This window comes from Rhineura floridana, chromosome 2 (genome assembly GCF_030035675.1).
Source record: "Rhineura floridana isolate rRhiFlo1 chromosome 2, rRhiFlo1.hap2, whole genome shotgun sequence".
In the NCBI taxonomy this organism is placed as follows: Eukaryota; Metazoa; Chordata; class Lepidosauria; order Squamata; family Rhineuridae; genus Rhineura; species Rhineura floridana.
Window position 1 is genome coordinate 120,737,354 of NC_084481.1, and position 19,123 is coordinate 120,756,476.

Below are 19,123 nucleotides of genomic sequence, written 5' to 3' on the forward strand. Positions count from 1 at the left end.
GGGGCCAGAGTGTAAGAGCCCTCGCACGACTTTAAAAAGCTCCGCTGGGCAGCTTAAAGATGATCTAATAGAGGCAGCAAAATAGAGCTTCTTTGCTGTCCTTACCGCTTTTGTATACAACTTATTGGTGGCACTTACCAAGGCATGATTGTATCCACTGGGAGTTTTCCTCCATCTGCACTCCAGCCTCCTCCTCTCATGTTTCATCGCTCTCAGCTCCGGGGTATACCACGGAGCTGTATGAGCTCTACAGCGAAGGGGGCGCGCGGGAGCGATCGTGTCAATAGCCCGGGTCATTTCTGTATTCCACAGTGCGACCAGGGCCTCGACAGGAGCACCAGTCCTATCAGCCGGAAAATCTCCCAGAGCCCTCTGAAAACCTACGGGATCCATCCAGCTCCGGAAGCGGATCAACTTAATAGATCCTCCACCTTTGCAGAGGGAAAGAGCCGTTGTAAGTCTAAATCTCAGCAAGCGGTGATCTGTCCATGACAATGGGGTAGATGAAAAACACCCCACCATCAGATCACGATCTCCATGTCCAGTGGCGAAGATCAAATCGAGAGTATGTCCCGACACATGTGTTGGGCCAGTAGAAAATTGAGACAGCCCCATTGTTGTCATGGAGGCAATGAAGTCCTGAGCTGCGCCAGATAAGACAGCCTCGGCATGGACGTTGAAATCCCCCAGTACCAAAAGTCTAGGGGACCTCAAAAGGACCTCCGAGACTATCTCTGTCAGCTCAGCTAAGGAAGCTGTTGGGCAGCAAGGTGGACGGTACACCAACAGTATTCCTAGTCTGTCTCCCTGGCCCAACACAAGGTGGAGACATTCCAAACCAGTCGCCGTCTGGACAGGGTGCTTGGTGAGAGGAAAAGAACTCCTATAGACCACAGCGACCCCCCCTCCCCGGCCCTCAGATCTACCACAGTGCTGAACCAAATACCCGGGTGGGCAAAGCTGGGAAAGAGCAACTCCTCCCTGATCAGCCACCCAGGTCTCGGTTATGCATGCCAGGTCGGCACCCTCCTCCAGAATTAAATCATGGACAAGTGAGGTTTTATTATGTGCCGACCTGGCATTCAAAAGCAGCACTTGGAGATCCGAGAGCTGGCTGATAGGACAACCAACAATCCTGTGGATATGAGGAGAACCGGAACAAGGCACAGACACAATTTGTCTGGGACAAGTTCCCCTTACCTGGCCTGTTCTCCTCCTAACGCCATACCTCCCATTACCCGTCACTACCTTAATTGGGGCCCCCGAGAGCCCCCCTACGAAGGATGGAATCTTATCTCCCAGGCACATGTTAAAAATACACAAAACCACACAGACAAGCAAACATACCAATCATTCACCCCACATTAGCCCCACACACACACACAAACAAAACGTTAAAATGAGTTAATCCTCGTCAAGCAGCGATGGCAGTCTCAAGTCCCATCCGAAGGCAAGCCGCAGCAACGACACCAGGACAGCAACACAGCCCCAAGCAGCAACAGAAGCGCCACACGCGAGCAAGAAAGCAGCGAGGTGGCAAAGATGTACGCCGCAGTGATAGTGTCCTGGGCAACGGCACGGCCCTCAGCGATGATGAAGACGCCCGCAACCAGCAGCGGCGATGGCGGCAACACAGTCCGCAACAGCGAAGTCCACCGGCAGCAACGCGGCACCTCGGTGAAGATGACAATGCCCCGCGCGTAAGCGGGCAGGCAGCAGCAATGGCGGCAGCACGGACCACAGCCACGGAGTCTCCAGCAGCGACACGCCCCCCCGCAGCAACGACAACGCCCGCATGCAAGCGGGCCAGCAGCGACGGCGGCGGCAGCGCGGGCCGTGACGACAGAGTCCCCAACAGCGACACGCCCCCAGCAGCAGCAACAGCGCCCGCCTGCAAGCGGGCAGACAGCGGCAATGGCGGCGCGGGCCGCGGCAATGGAGTCCCCAGCGGCGGTGCGCCTCCCGACAGCGACAACAACACCCGCACGCAAGCGGGCCAGCAACGACAGCGATGACGGCACAGCGCCCGGGCGGCAATGCAAACGGGCAGGTGGGCAAGCAACAGAACGACACACACCGCCGGCAGCAGGGCCCAAATGGTCCACAACAACTCACACACACACACAACGGCGGCGGCAGCACGGCCAGGGCAGCACGAAGGCCGAGACAACGAGCCCAGGCCGCAAAACAAAACGACAGAAGAGGAGACAAGAGGAAACAAACCACAGCGACGACAACAGCACAGGTATGTGGTAGGTGGTAGGCGGTAACTCAGAACTAACCTTTCTAGTTCTAGTTCCAGTTAAAAAGATGTTAAAAAGACAAACGGCAGGAGCTTCTAACACAAGCTCCTCTGCCTAAGCCGCCATCTTCTCTTTCTCAAAGAAAGGGGATCCCAGGGAATGCAGTAATTATCGCACTATTCCCTTAATATCCCATGCAAGTAAAGTAATGCTCAAGATTCTACAACAAAGGCTCTTACCATATATGGAGTAAGAAATGCCAGACGTCCAAGCTGGATTTAGAAAGGGAAGAGGCACCAGAGATCACATTGCAAACATACGTTGGATAATGGAATGGACCAAGGAATTGCAGAAGAAAATCACCCTGTGCTTTATAGATTACAGCAAAGCCTTTAACTGTGTAGATCATGAAAAACTATAGAATGCTTTAAAAGAAATGGGGATGCCACAACATCTGATTGTCCTGATGCGCAACCTATACTCTGCACAAGAGGCTACTGTAAGGACGGAATATGGAGAAACTGATTGCTTCCCCATCGGAAAGTGTGTGAAACAGGGGTGCATTTTATCACCCTATTTATTTAATCTATACGCAGAACATATCATACGGAAAGCAGGATTGGACCAAGATGAAGGAGGTGTGAAAATTGGAGGGAGAAATATCAATAATTTAAGATATGCAGATGATACCATACTAGTAGAAGAAACCTGTAATGATTTGAAATGAATGCTGATGAAAGTTAAAGAGGAAAGCACACAAGCAGGACTACAGCTGAACATCAAAAAGACTAAAGTAATGACAACAGAAGATTTATGTAACTTTACAGTTGACAATGAGGATATTGAACTTGTCAAGGATTATCAATACATCGGCACAGAAATCAAAAGAAGGCTAGGACTGGGGAGGGCAACTGTGAGAGACCTAGAAAAGGTCCTCAAATGCAATGATGTATCACGGAACACAAAGTCAGGATCATTCAGACCATGGTATTTCCAATCTCTATGTATGGATGTGAAAGTTGGACAGTGAAAAAAGCGGATAAGAGAAAAATCAACTCCTTTGAAATGTGGTGTTGGAGGAGAGCTTTACGGATACCATGGACTGCGAAAAAGACAAATAATTGGGTGTTAGAACAAATTAAACCAGAACTATCACTAGAAGCTAAAATGATGAAACTGAGGTTATCATACTTTGGACACATAATGAGAAGACATGATTCACTAGAAAAGACAATAATGCTGGGAAAAACAGAAGGGAGTAGAAAAAGAGGAAGGCCAAACAAGAGATGGATTGATTCCATAAAGCAAGCCACAGACCTGAACTTACAAGATCTGAACAGGGTGGTTCGTGACAGATGCTCTTGGAGGTCGCTGATTCATAGGGTCGCCATAAGTCGCAGTCGACTTGGAGGCACATAACAACAATAGGTGCACCATGGATTGCATGTGACACTGGAAGTGCAGATTTCACATTTCTCGGATTCCTGATGCATCAAAACAGCTTAGGACTTCCCGGAGTCTTTCAGCAAGTTCATCCTCAATTGAGCACATAATCAAGACATTACTATAGTATGGTACGATGCCTTGAATTCTGGAAACCAAAGTTTCCATGAAAGGCTGGAAGACCCGAAGGACAACTGAAATCTCAAATTGGAGATGCTTGATGTGGAACGCTCTTCAATGAACAATGAATGATGACTTTTTGGGCATTTGCAGCAACATCATTAGCAATCAACTGTTGATATACTTGGGCAAGTTTTGCAAAAAATCTTCTCCCAGAAAGAACAGCAAGCAGTTGATTGACATCAAGCACTGGATATGGATGTTGCTTAAGTGCCTTAGTCAGGGTGCACTTGTAATCTCCACAAATTCTCACCTTACTGCTAGTCTTAGGTACAGGCACAATCAGGATAGCCCACTGGTTTGGGGTAATTAGTTTCAAGGACACCTTACTTGATAAGATGTTCCAACTCTTCTTCAGTGTTGTGTCATAGGGTGAAAGGCACATTTCTGGCCTTTAAGCAAATAGGTGCAATAGTTGGATCAAGATGGAATGATACTGGCACCCCCTTGTAAGCCCCCAGCTCCTTAGAAAACACTTTAGGAAATTCATTTGACACTTCCTGTAGTTGTCCTGCTCCAATTTATAGGAATGCCTTGAATATTGACTTCCAGTGCATTAAACCAGTTCCTTCCAAACAGACTTTTGCATTGACCCTTTGCAATGATGAAAGAAAACTTTCCTTAGAAGGAGCCATGCTGCATATTCACATCCTAGCTGCCAGCAGAATCAACCTTTTTACCATTGTAATTACAAAAAATGCATGGTGGGATTGACAACTTTGGAAGAGGTACCTGCGAGAAAAGCTGATGGAAGATATCTTCACTGATTATTGCTACCCAGAACCAGACTCTATTTCCATCATGAATTTATGGCCATTCATGAGCACTGTTGTAAGATGTTCTGGACCATGAGACTTCTTGTTATGGACATTCTGAATGTGATACAATTCCTGGACATCACTGTCATGAGAATAGGCAAGTCCAGATGAGGCCAGGTGATGCAAGTATTAGGCTTCTGTGGCTTTGTAATTATGGACTTCGAATGGCAAATGCACTCAATGTGTCCCTTCTTGCAAAATCTGCACTCACCATCCCTGAATCTGCAAGCCAAGCACTTATGGAACCCTCTATAGCCTGGACAAGAGTTGGTACAACTGACCTTCTCTGTAGCTAATGTTGGGACTGCATTCCCTTTGTTCTGCTGACCCTGATGCTCATAGGTCACTGCTATAGGCAGTGTTTACATTGGGAGCTGCTCCCCTAGTTTCTGTGGCATGTAATGATGTAGTTTCACTTGCCAAGGCCTTTTCCTGGGCCACTGCAAATGTCAAAATGAGCTCAGTCAGGAGGTGTCTTTGGACAGCTTCATCCTGAACACCACATAAAGATGGGATACCGCAGGGCTCAGTTCTGGGCCCAGCGCTCTTCAACATTTTTATTTAATGATTTGGATGAGGAGGTGCAGGGAATGCTTATCAAATCTGCAGATAATACAAAATTGCAAAGGATAGCTAATACCCTGGAAGACAGGAACAAAATTCAAAAAGTATCTTGATAGGATGGAGCATTGAACTGAAAACAACAGAATGAAATTAACAGGGAGAAGTGCAAAGTTCTACACCTAGGAAAAAGAAACAAAATGCACAGTTATAAGATGGAGGATATTTGGCTCAGCAATATTAAATACAAGAACAATCTTGGAATTGTAGTTGACCACAAGTTGAATATGAGCCAACAGCATGATGTGGCTGCAAAAAGGGCAAATGCTGTTTTAGGCTACACTAACATAAGTATAGTTTCTAAATCATGTGAAGTACTAGTTCCCCTCTATTCACCACTGGTTAGGCATCATCTTGAGTACTGTGTCTATTTCTGGACACCACACCTTAAAAAGGATGCAGACAAGCTGGAACAGCTTCAGAAGAGGGAGATAAGGATGAACAGGGGACTGGAAACAAAGCCCTATGAGGAGAGACTGAAAGAACTGGGCATGTTTAGCCTTGAGAAGAGGGGAGATATAGCACTCTTCAAGTACTTGAAAGATTGTCGCATGGAGGATGGCCAGGATCTCTTCTCAATCATCCCAGAATGAAGGTCACAGAATAATGGGCTCAAGTTACAGGAAGCCAGATTTCAAGTGAACATCAGGAAAAACTTCCTAACTGCTAAGAGTGGTACAATAATGGAACCAATTACCTAGGGCATGGTGGACTCTCCAACTTTGGAGGCATTCAAGAGGCAGCTAGACAGCCACATGTTGTGTATGCTTTAAGTTGGATCCCTGCATTGACCAGGGAGTTGGACCCGATGCCCTTATAGGCCCCTCCAAGTCTCTCAGCATATGAGTCCTAGGAAGCAGGCTGACTAACATCAAACTCCTCAACATGTCCAAGAGCAGCCATTTTAAGTACAGGAACTCCTTGAATCCTTGGTTGAGATCGTATCAGTCTATATACCTTCGAGCAAATACTTGAGAGTGGATCCACACCCTGCTGGTTGTTTAACTCTCCAGGATCCCCTCTTCATTGCCTGCTAGTGTTGTGTTGGGGTTCAGGGAGAAACAATACATACTTAGGCCTTCAAACTACAACCTTACTTTACTGCAACATAACTAGACTGAGGGGAAAGTTCCACCAAGCAGATAGAACTGAAAGAAAACTACAGGAGCCCAGTCAAACCAAAAAGCATTAACTTGACCCATTAGCATACACAACATTTATCAAACTAACCTCGCTCCTTTTTAATATCCTAACCCAAACTCTGTTACATCCCACTCCATCCCATTTGTGTCACAGCTGATCAAAAAAACACAAAAACCCTGTTGCTTCCAATTAACAATTGCTTAAAAAAAATCCAGCTGCATAGGCTGGCACCAACATAACTGGTTCCATGTTGAATAAAAGCCCTTCAAGATAGTTTAAGTCTTCTCCTAACCTCCCCTTGCCCCCCCTTTTTCTACCAGTTTATGATATCCTTTGCATGCTACTGCCATGACAAAACATACCATGCTAGTCACTACTAGCATCTTAGTATCAATCCATGCTGCCTCACTGTACTAGCTCATACCACCAGTGCAATATCCTGGTTGTTATACTGCACCAATTTTTGTTTCCCAATTCTATTTTGTTGATTCAGAAGCTCTGAAAATCAGCCCATAAATAATCCCATCTCCACACAATGTGACCACAACAAATCATTTATTCAGATAAAGATATCAAAAACCTTAAGCAAGAGACTGCCTTAAGATAAAGAGATAGAAACATTAACAGTGCAATTGTGGTGATCTCCACATTTCAGTTAACAAACTGCTTGTAAAACCTTGTCTAGAGTGTCCTACTATTAAATGGAAACCACAAAAATGCACATAACAAAGCAGTTTGCTGTACTCATGTTTACTGCAGGTCTCAGTTGCTAGGAACACTGCTTTCAATGGGATTTTCACATTCTTGTCTAGTTGGCTTCCTGAAGTAGTTGTACATTCCCATACTAAAAATGCTGTCAGACTGCCCTGTTCTAAAACACTACAGAGAGACCATTTCTATACAAATCAGTGTAATGTATTCCTGTTCACATTATATTATAGATGTAACATTTATTGGGGAAAGTTAGAAGCAACTCCCATCTTTATCTATGGTTTGGATATGCAGTCAGTCCAACATAAAGATACAATTACACATAAGATGTTCCAGCTCAAAGTATTTTTGGATTCAGCCATTTAAACCTGTTCATCCACACTTAGAACAAAGATAACTCTCTGATATTCATTTAAACAATCTACAAAATATTGCTAAGCCTGTGCTGGCTGTCATACACTGTAAGTAATAATTAGCTTTTATTGTGAGTTTTTGCCCGTTCTTAAAAAATAACTCCATTTCCTATCCACTAGAACACTGATAGACATTCTTTGGGGCAGGTATGACACACAAGTGACATCCAAAATAAGGGAGCCTAGAGAGTCTTAGCTCTAACATAAACTAGACTCATCCAGGCTTCCCCATAGTGGGAACAGGAAAAAAACCTCATCCTTTTCAGCCATCCTGTCAATAAATATAGGCACAGGTAACTAAGGGGTCATATAACATAGATTTATAAAATCATACATGGTATGATTTAGGGGGGGAGAGCATAGCACTTTTCTCCCTCTTCCATAATACTAGGACTCTGGATCATCCAATGAAATTGATTGGAGATTTTGTACCACAGTGTTTCTGTTCCTATCAGTGTGATCAAGTCCAGAGAGTAACACAGGGGGAGTGTTTGTCAGCCCCCTGCCACTTATGCTATAGCATTCCACAGGGCACAATTCTGCCCCAATGCTATTTAACATCTCCATGAAGTCATTAGGAGTTTTTGAGCACGATGTCATCAGTACACAGATGACATGCAGGTCTATTTCTCCGTAACATCTGAATCAGGAGAGGCTGTGTAAGCCCTGGACCAGTGCCTGAAGGCAGCAGTGGACTGGATGAGGGCCAATAAACAGAGTTTGAATTCTGGGAAGATGGAGGCTCATGGGTAGGTTCTAGAAGTGACTGCACTGACTTGTAAAGAGCAGGTATGAAGCTCGGTGGTACTCCTGGATACTTTTGTCATTAGAGGCTCAAATGACCTCGGTGGCTATTACTACCTTTCACCAGCTTTGTTTGGTACAGCAGCTATGGCTATATTGGGACAGGGATTACCTGGCCACTGTAGTCCATGCATTAGTAATCTCAAAATTGGACTATTGGAATGTGCTCTATGTGGGCCTACCCTTGGGTCTTGTTCAGGAGCTTCAGCTAGTGCAGAATGCAGTAGGTTGACTGCTGAGGGCAGATGGCCAACAGCATGTTAACACCTCTTCTAAAACAGCTGCACCACCGGCTGCCCACATGCTACTGGAACAGGTTCAAGATTTTTGTATCAATATACAAATCTGAACAACTTGGGTCCAGGAAACGTTAAGGACTACCTGAGCCCTTCTATCCCAGCTCAATCACTGACAGCATCCAGAGGAGCACTGTTGGTTGTCCCCCATGTTACAGAGACCTGACTGACTTCAACTAGAAGTCAGGCCTTTAGTGTCACTGATCCCAAGCTGTGGAATACTCTTACAGTGCAGATTTTCAGACATCCTCTCTACTAACTTTCAAGAATCTCTTGAAGGTATGCCAACAGGACTATTCAGTTGTTTAAATTTTATTAAGATGAACCAGTCTTTTTATTATTTTAAGGTATGTTGTGTTGAACTGTATCTGTACACATTGCTGTACACTGATATTTTATATGAGTGGGTGATTTATAAATATTTATACAAATAAATAAATTCAGAAAAGACAAAATTAAGTATTCCTTCACACAGTATGCAATTAATTTACTGAATTTGCTGCCACAGGATATGATAGTTATGGCTACTAGCTGAGGTGGCTTTAAAGGGGGGTTAGACCAGAGCTTGGAAAAGTTACTTTTTTGAACTACAATTCCCATCAGCCCCAGCCAGCGCCAGACAGATTAATGGAGGAAAAGTGTGCCACTGGCTTCTAGTCATTTGCAGCCTCCAGGGCTAGAGACAGTATGCCTCTGAATACCAGCTAAAGAATATGATACATTTCTGCCCAGGCAGGACTAGCTAAGTGTCAAGCAGTGTAATCAGGGAGTTTGTTCTAGGAGCTGCTCGTGTAACTGCCAGTACATAATGGTGTAACATTCCTGTCAGTATTGTAAAGCAACAAAATTATGCTACAGTAAACCTATTGGTTTAACAGGGCAGAGAAGACCAGCTCCTATTCCTTCCTTTGCAGTTTTCCTGGATCAGATGGCAGGCCTTTTCCCTCTCCTCCCTTGCAGAAACAACCTACTCCCTACATCCCTTCCTAAGACTAAATTCCATGTATTTCAGCAAATAAATAGCTTTTAAAACTCTGATTTAAAAGATCTATTTTACAGGCTGCCATGAGCATCCTCAGGGAGAGTGAATACCACTATCTGTTGAAAATTAGATAACATAATTACAGAGCAATCCAAACTACAGGAAACCAGCATCATTTATGCTGGGGTAAATTATGCTGGGGTAATTTTCCCCTATTCCAAACTCTGTTTGGGGCTGGGGCTAGTGCAAGCTGAGCTGGCCCAAGCCTGGCAGAGGGGAAACAAATCTTTAAAATCATTTGATTTACACCACCCTTTTTGCCAGTGTAACTTCAGCTGGGTTGCTCAGTCACGTGACCATGCTGAACAGAGTTTGGAACAAGGATAAATCTCCCCCTGCCCACACTCACCACTCCCCCAGGAATGCCTTTTTTTTCCCAGGACTTACCCTGGCCTTCACTCAGCCACCTGAGTCAGGATGGAGGATTTAGACTAGCTTATCTCCAGCTGTGCTGCCATGTAGCCCCAGTAGAGCATAGAGAGAGTTCCACCTATCCCAAACTGTGCTCATCCCAGATGATCTTGGGTTTGGATTGCTCCCTTACTTAATTGTTTAGAAGCAATGAGAAAACAAATAATGATCTTAGTCTATTACCTTTGTGTCTTATAGCCCAGTAACCAAAAATAGTTTTTATTTCAACACCTAAGAAGGGATTTAAGGATTAGATTTATATAATTTAATACATTAACAGAATAAAAATCTAATCTAATTCATATAATTATAATGAACTTAGTCTATTGCCTTTGTGTTATAGCCCAGTAACCAAAAATGTTTTTTATTTCAACACCTCATAAGAGATTTAAGGATTAGATTTATACAATTTAATACATTAATAGAATAAGAATCTAATTTAATTTAATAAAATAGCTGAAAATCCTGTCTGAAATTATGTACTGGAGGAAAAAAGGGCCAAATCTATGCCCATGAAGGATCATGGCCCTGCTGTTTGAAATTGTTTTAAGTTGCTTTCAGTTAATCTATATTGTTGTACTTGTCTTGGGTATTGTTTTAAACTGCTGTTTTAGAATAGTCATTTTAAACAATTGTTTTGTTAAAATGTGTGTTTATATTTATGGTTGTTTTATGTAAGCCACTTTATGAGGACTTTGCCCTAAAAGGTTGCCTAAAAATATTTAAATAAATGAATGAGACATGCACTTAAGCTTTAACATCATTGCCAGAGTGTGTCCCTCTTGCATGTCATTTTTCTGTCCTCACTGCTTACAATTCCCTTCCCTTCTTTTGCAACCACGTCTACGTGCCTGTATTTTTTTATAACTCTTCATGTATCTCCCTATGCTGACTACGGTGTAATAACATGACTTTTAAGTCTTTAAGATGCCACAAGGCTGTTCGTTATTTCTGCTGTAACGCACTAACACAGCGATCCCTCTGAGAATTGCTAAAATTACAGAATCTCCGAATAAGTGACTTGGGTCACACACATTGGGATGGCACAGACCCAAAAGGAAGCTGACTGATAAAGCGCGCGCGCCTGAGGTTTCTCCTCGGCCCAACGCTTAGCAGCACCTCAAACGGACTCAGGACAAAAGCAGACAAAGTGGCGAAGATGCTGCGCTTCCCTCGCCTCCCCTCCCTCCCCACTTGAACCGGCCGCTCTGGGCTCCCAAATGCAGCCGGCATCCTCCTCGTCGTCATAGCAACCAGACAACTTGCTGCCTGCCTCTCTCGTCCTGCCAGCAGCCACTCGCTGCTTCTGGCTTTGCCGGCTCTCGGCACATCTCCTCTCCCTCCCCGATAAACGCACGCAGCTCACCCCCCTTGCCCTGTCGCCGCCGCCACTTCCTCCAACCTCTGCCTCCCCCGCTGTAGACCTCCTTCGCACTTGCAGAAACTTTTCGCCACAGTTACCCAGCCTGAGCTCCGCGGATGGTACAGTGGCCTCGCGGGAACAAAGTAACGCCGAGCGCGGAGACGTTCCTCACTGCCCCCCCTTCCTGGGGTGGGGCTGGCCAGCGCCTGAGAAGGAGGGACTCTCCCCTCCCTCAACCCATGCGTCCAAGAACGTTTTCCTGGTGAGCGCCACGATGACGTAATGGTTGGAGTTACCTCAGTCGACCTGCTGTTCCCAAACTTACACCTCTCTGTCTCTGAGATGTGTCGAAAGATAAATATGAAAACTGTTCGCTATTCTAGCTGTAACCATTCTGTTCCATTCCAGTCAATAACAAAACTAATAGTACAATCCTGTATAAGTCTACTCAGAAGTAACCGTGGTTGAGTTCAGTGACTCTCCCCGCGCGGGTGTGTATAGCGTTAGTTCCCTCCAAAACCTGTCGGTTGGACTAAATTCCTTGTAAAAAAGTCATGGAAATAAGACCCGTTTACTTGTCTCCTCACCCACGCAATTCATATTGCCGTTGTGTATAAGTTCAGGAGGAGGTTGAGAGCACCATCATGTCCTCAATAGCTGGCCCCTAACAGATAACAAGCAAACAGAAAGAAGTCTGGCCATTTAATTTACCCAGAATTCCATGACGTGCACAATGGCGGCATTTTCGGCTTCCTCCCCCAGTCAAGTTTCAAATGTCTTGCAAGGACATAAAAGCCGTAGACTGCAACCCTACACAACACTTGTGGAAGTCAGTAGGATTAAAGCACCTTTGCTAGGCCTTTACGGGGGGCAGCCCAAGAGACTTGTGCCTACAGAGGAAAATCCCAAATGCCAGCCTGGCCCTGCTCCCACGCATTTCAGTGAAGCTTGCGCAGGAGAAACAAATGTGTCCTGTAAATCAGATCCACCACTCTGCTGCCAACTTTTAACAGCTCCCTAAATCTATCACCTGAGACACTCTCCTCATCTTGCCTCACAGTAGGGCCACTTCTGAGGTGCTTAAAAAAATTGTTTGCCACTCCATTTTATCCTTAGCAAAATATTCGTGCAAAGCAAACCCTGATTCAGCACAAATAGTGCATTTGGATAAAAGGGAGAGAACAAGCCTTGCTATGGGGAAATAACTATGGCTGCTCTTTGCAACTTTTATTAAAATAGGTTTTTGGATTAGTGCTTCTGACCAGTAATTTTGTAGTACTTATGTCAAAAAGAAAGGTGCTGCCAGTGAAGACTTGGGGCTAATTCAAATGCTCAGTGATAACATGTAAGAAGGATGCAGTCCTTTTGGACTGTACCAGGTTAGACCGCAAGTGCATTCCTTGCATAATTGGAACATGGGTTCATCAGGAAGATGACTCATCTTAATGACATGTTACCTTTTCATGTACATAGATACCAGATGTCCCAGGAACGAGGTAACAATTAGCATGGGGGTTCAGATGCACATTTGATCTTTTGGGCTATGCACCACCTGTGCTGATCTTTCTTATTCTGGTATGTCATTGCTCTAGCAGAGATGGAAAATATCTCTGAGTAGCTTGCTTATGTCAGGCTGAATCATTGTGCCTCACACTGAAAAAACAGCCATCTGTTCAGAGGCAGCTAGGAACGTATCTATGCTTGAAGAATGCAACCTGTGTTTATTTACTATTAGGCATTACTATAAGCACTAAACAATGGGTTGTGGTACAGTGACCTTTTCCAAGGTCCAAACTATTGTGAACAACAATTGCAGGTTAAATAATATATATTTACTTTAGATAAATTGAATGTTCAAGATAAATTCCTATTATAACTATCCACAATAAAAATCTTGTGTACCAATGCTACCTATAGTAACAACCCTGATTACACTGTAATCTTTACATAGCAATCCTATATGTGTCTACTCAGAAATAAGGTCCACTGATTCAATGGGGTTTATTCCCCAGTAAGTTGATGGATGGCAGCCTGACAGTGCAATCCTGTAGTATCCATTCAGAAGTATATCCCATTGAGTTCCCATTGAGATATAGGATTGAGCATAAACTGTTGAAATAAAAGTTCTTTCTCAATACAACACTATCAACTATAGTAGCTATATCATGCATTTTTCCTGTTTGTGTTCTTCTCCTTAAACCATGTTTATTTAAAATGCCCTTATTTTATTTATTTATTTATTAGATTTATATCCCGCCTTTACTCCAAGTATGAGCCCAGGATGGCAACCCTTTCGATTTTGTTTCTAAAAAGCTAACACTGAAAAGAGCTTTCTGTGTTTCTGTTTAGTCAATTCAAGTTGTTAAAATATCTGAAAGAGTACACTTAAGATATAAACGTATTCAAGGATGAATTGTGATCAGTTGTTGACATTTGCTAGTAAAACATATATTGTTAGGCATGGTTGTGTCCCTCTGCCACTGCTCAGGTTTAGAACAAGAGCCCATGATGGCTTGCCATCCTCAACCAGCCTGATTTCTAACCTTGCCATAAGATAGTCCAAGAACCAGTGACCTATGTTAATCGAAAGATACACTGGAGAAGTGCTGTTACATTCTGTTATACCACTTGGTCTCTAGGCAAACCTTGTAAGATTGGTATGTTTTCAGAGTGGCACAACCAGTCAGGGATCCAGATTTCCTGGATCACCTGCAATGAGGTACAGATCAAATTGACTTTATGTAAGCCTTTATTTCCTCTTTTCCTATCTGAACTCCACAGAGCACTGCTTTGGGCAGATAATGAGCAGTATCATGTTTGGGCTACAACAATCGAAATACATGATACATACATGTGTGAGAGAACTGTTCATACAACTGGACATTTACTTGATGCTTCAACTGCAGTGGTTCCTACAATATCAGAGATAAGTCAGTTATTTTAAGTGGGTTGTTCCTTCAGCAACCCAAGCAGAATTCTCTCAAGCCTTTATATTTAACTTTTTCAGATCATATAGCCAAGGCAATTATGTACAGTATTATTGATTCTTTAACATGGGTTGTTGATACAGCGCGTGTGCTACATGCACGCATCCCTGCCATTAACCAAGATGGTGGCAGGGGCATCAGCCCCTTAGGGAAACCTCAGCCACCATCTTGGTTGATGGCAGGGTTGTGCCTGCAGAGCGACCAGCATTTATGTCAAGGGAGAGGTAGGTGGAGTATGCAGGAGGGCGTTGCAGGCCTGTGCAGTCGGGGGGGGGGTGCCTGGGAGCTCCCTCTCGCAATCTAGCAGGGTTGGGAGCCCAGATTTGTGGGACTGGAATATTTGTTGTTGTTAAGCGCCTTCAAGTTGATTATGACTTATGGCGACCCTAGGAATCAGCGACCTCCAAGAGCATCTGTCATGAGCCACCCTGTTCCGATCTTGTAAGTTCAGGTCTGTGGCTTCCTTTATGGAATCAATTCATCTCTTGTTTGGCCTTCCTCTTTTTCTTCTGTTTTTCCCAGCATTATTGTCTTTTCTAGTGAATCATGTCTTCTCATGATGTGTCCAAAAGTATGATAATCTCAGTTTCATCATTTTAGCTTCTAGTGACAGTTCTGGTTTAATCTGTTCTAACACCCAATTATTTGTCTTTTTCACAGTCCATGGTATGCGCAAAGCTCTCCTCCAACACCACATTTCAAAGGAGTTGATTTTTCTCTTATCCGCTTTTTTCACTGTCCAACTTTCACATCCATACATAGAGATCGGGAATACCATGGTCTGAATGATCCTGACTTTAGTGTTCAGTGATACATCTTTGCATTTGAGGACCTTTCTGGTTCTTTCATAGCTGCCCTCCCCAGTCCTAGCCTTCTTCTGATTTCTTGACTCTTGTCTCCATTTTGGTTAATGACTGGCCAAGGTATTGATAATCCTTGACAAGTTCAATGTCCTCACTGTCAACTTTAAAGTTACATTAATCTTCTGTTGTCATTAGTCTTTTTGACGTTCAGCTGTAGTCCTACTTTTGTGCTTTCCTCTTTAACTTTCATCAGCATTCATTTCAAATCATTACTGGTTTCTGCTAGTAGTATGGTATCATCTGCATATCTTAAATTATTGATATTTCTCCTTCCAATTTTCACACCTCCTTCATCTTGGTCCAATCCTGCTTTTTGTATGATATGTTCTTCATATAGATTAAACAAATAGGGTGATAAAATACACCCCTGTCTCACACCCTTTCCGATTGGGAACCAATTGGTTTCTCTATATTCTGTCCTTACAGTAGCCTCTTGTGCAGAGTATAGGTTGCGCATGAGGACAATCAGATGCGGTGGCACCCCATTTCTTTTAAAGCATTCCATAGTTTTTCGTAAACTGCACAGTCAAAGGCTATGCTGTAATCTATAAAACACAGGGTGATTGTCTTCTGAAATTCCTTGGTCTGTTCCATTATCCAATGTATGTTTGCGATATGATCTCTTGTGCCTCTTCCTTTTCTAAATCTAGCTTGAACGTCTGGCATTTCTCGCTCCATATATGGTAAGAGCCTTTGTAGTAGAATCTTGAGCATTACTTTACTTGAATGGGATATTAAGGTAATAGTTCGATGATTACTGCATTCCCTGGGATCCCCTTTCTTTGGAATTGGGATATATATTGAACACTTCCAGTCTGTGGGCCATTGTTTAGTTTTCCATATTTGTTGACAAATTCTTGTCAAACTTTTTGTACAGATTCAGTCTCAGTAGCTTGTATGCAGTCCTGTCATAAGCAGTGTTGCTTACCTGTCAACTCCTGTTCTCTCCCAGAGTGATCTTTAATGTAATTTATTACATTTAGTTAATATGCTAATACATTTATAGCATAGAGTAAGTGATGGGTCCTTAAAGGAAGTGAGCTACATTCAAGGATGATAAAAGCCTCCCACTCCCTTCTCTCTGTATATACAGTATACTTTATTTCCAGAATGCCTGCTATAAGGAGTGGTTCTAGTGGTAGTAGGCCATGCTACTAAGAAAGATTATCTGTTCAAGCTTCCAGGTTGAAAACTTTTGAGGCTCTGTGAAGTATTCGGTATTCCCGGTGTGATGCTGTGACTGTTCCAGTTTTTCTTACCTGGAACAATATAAACACACAGCTAATACAGTATTATACTCTTATGAATTTTAAAATGTTGTGGCTGCTTACTCCTTTATTATTCTGTTTCGCAATGTCATTCATTTGTTGTTTATATAGCTTTATGTAGTGATAAATTTTATCTAAACTACTAACCTTTGTTTTCATAAATATGATTCCCCATTTGAGAAGCTGTAAAACCACTTGGTACATCATCTCATAGCAACGCTTGCTGCTATTTACTCTTGGCAGAAGAGAATAGGTGCCTTTGAGACTCATAACGTTTATAGTGCAGCTAATACTGGAGCTTTTCATTTTTGGACATCTCAGTAACATTTCCCCTGAGCAAATGTCTCTGAAAATATAAAACACGAATGTTTTAAGTGTAGTTATTCCTAAATTTCAAATGAAATATGCCTAATTCCTACAGCTAATACTGAAGTTTTCTGCAAGATTTATTTGTTTTATTTCTTTGTTGCAGCATTTACACCCCGCCTTCCTATGATAATATCACACTCAAGGCAATGTGCTTATAAAAATAGAAAGTACACAAGATTAAAAACAACCCCAACAATAACACAAAATAAACAATAAAAGCCGTACCATAAAAACCCTTAGCAACAGGAAGTTAAAACATTGTCAGAGGGTCTTACTATAAAATGCCTGCCAAAATAAAAACAGAGCCCATTTAAAAGCAGGCAAGAGGGAACTAGATTAATCTTTCCTAGTACAGTAAACATTCTGTCATTTAGGCACCACTCCTGAAAAGGATCTCTTCCTCTCTCTTTTCCCACCTGCTACATTTCTGTTGATAAAGAAACAATGAGGAGGACCTCGGAAACTGAGTGTGAACCTCTTGAGGTTCACCTGAAAAGAGACAATTCCTGAAGAGTGTCAATTCCTAAACGGTGAATAAGGATTGCTGTTATCCAGAGCCGCTATAAATAAGCATATAAAATTTAACATATACAGAGCATTCCATGGGATAAGCACAAATATTGCTTTTCACTACAATATATTAAAAAATATATAAAAGAAATGTAACCCATTTCATCTCTCAGCATAAATTCTCTCTTGTTCCTTTATATCACTTTGTGAGTTTGTGAGACATTTCTGCAACTGCCTGTGGACCCAATAAGGGCAGACTGACCAGGAGGTAGGGACCAGGGCCAGCACCAGAGGGCAGCTAGGTTGGGCCCTGGCTGAGGGGCCCTGGGTCACAGAGGGGCCCCTCCTTAGGGTATATGGGTAGCGCTCCTGTTCCATGATTCGCAGCAGCGTTGGCTCTTGACCCTGCCATGGATCGCTGAGATCCCTACAACTGTGCAGGCCCACGACGCCCGCCTGCACACCCCACCTACCTCTCCTGTTGAGGTGAATGCTGGCCATACGTGTATGCGTGCCATCAACCAAGATGGCAGTGGAGGCATCAGCCCCTTGGGGAAGCCTTGGTTGATGGTAGGTATGTGCATTTACCACAGCAGAAGAGGTAGGTGTGGGCAGGCACGGTGGCCTGGGGCAGGGTGGTGCCCAAGGGACCAGTCATGCCTGGCACCAGCCCTGGTAGGAACAATGATATAGTTTGACCTAACCAAATTTTGTGTTCTAAAGCAAGTAATATCTATGTTCCTGGGGCAAGTAATTCAGGGCATAACTACACAATACAATCTCATATTAGTTTTTAACTCTAATGTCTTCTACCAAAGAATCTTGGCAAATATAGATTGGTGAAGGTGTAGAGAATTCTGCGTTAGACCCCCTAACCCTGCTCACACAATTACAGTTCCCAGTTCTCTTGGGGAGAGTTAATGCATTGCATTAGTTTAACCCTCTTACATAGATGTGCCTTCACTTATCCAGTAGGAAGACTGTTCTTTATGAGAATCCATATGATTTAATAACAAGCCTGGCCTCAGCGAACATTACACAGTAATGTAAATTTGATTCTATATGTAATAAAGGGCAAGCCAAAACAACTAAGTCAAAGCTTTAAGAAGTCTCCTAAATCCAGTTGCCATTTTAGGTTTAGCAGAAGCTAGAACACCAAAAACAATTATACCTGATAGACAGTTTCTATTGTGATAAGTTATTAAACATGTTTTTCTACAAGAGAATAGTTTATATAACTTCTAATGCTAAATGTTTACATGGCCATGATAGTTTAATATCAAAAAGTTATCATTGTCAAACTGGCAATTCGCTTTTTTTTTTTTTTTTTTTTCAATAATTTTTATTCAGATTTTCATAAAACATACAAGACGAAATCATAAAACATTCAAAGACAAAAAAACAAAATCAAAAATAGTTAAACAAAAAGAAAAAAAGAAAAAAAAAACAAAAATAAAAAATAAAAAGTAAAATATTGACTTCCCATTTGTCAAAGATCAAATCAGTTATAAGTCTATAATATATAACAATCCTGTCTCTTAAGTCATATTATAAAATCACTTTCCTCCAGTAGTTATCTTACTTAATCATCAAATCTCATAAACATTACTTTATTCTTTCCACAAAAAGTCAAAGAGA

General features: G+C 42.8%; 1 protein-coding gene across 24 annotated transcripts in view; it reads right to left on the reverse strand.

Moving 5' to 3' along the window:
• The window catches only part of STK33 (serine/threonine kinase 33), a 161,304-nt gene extending 149,135 nt beyond the window's left edge, over positions 1–12,169 (reverse strand). For 11 of the 24 annotated variants that reach the window (XM_061610352.1, XM_061610343.1, XM_061610331.1 and 8 more), the window contains exon 1: positions 11,528–11,725. The gene's annotated coding sequence lies outside the window, so the exon portion shown is untranslated. Of the gene's footprint in view, positions 1–11,491; positions 11,726–11,784; positions 12,006–12,075 lie in introns of those variants that run through there. The other 13 variants (XM_061610347.1, XM_061610342.1, XM_061610328.1 and 10 more) reach the window with 7 other exon arrangements.
• Positions 12,170–19,123: the final 6,954 nt, after the last annotated feature.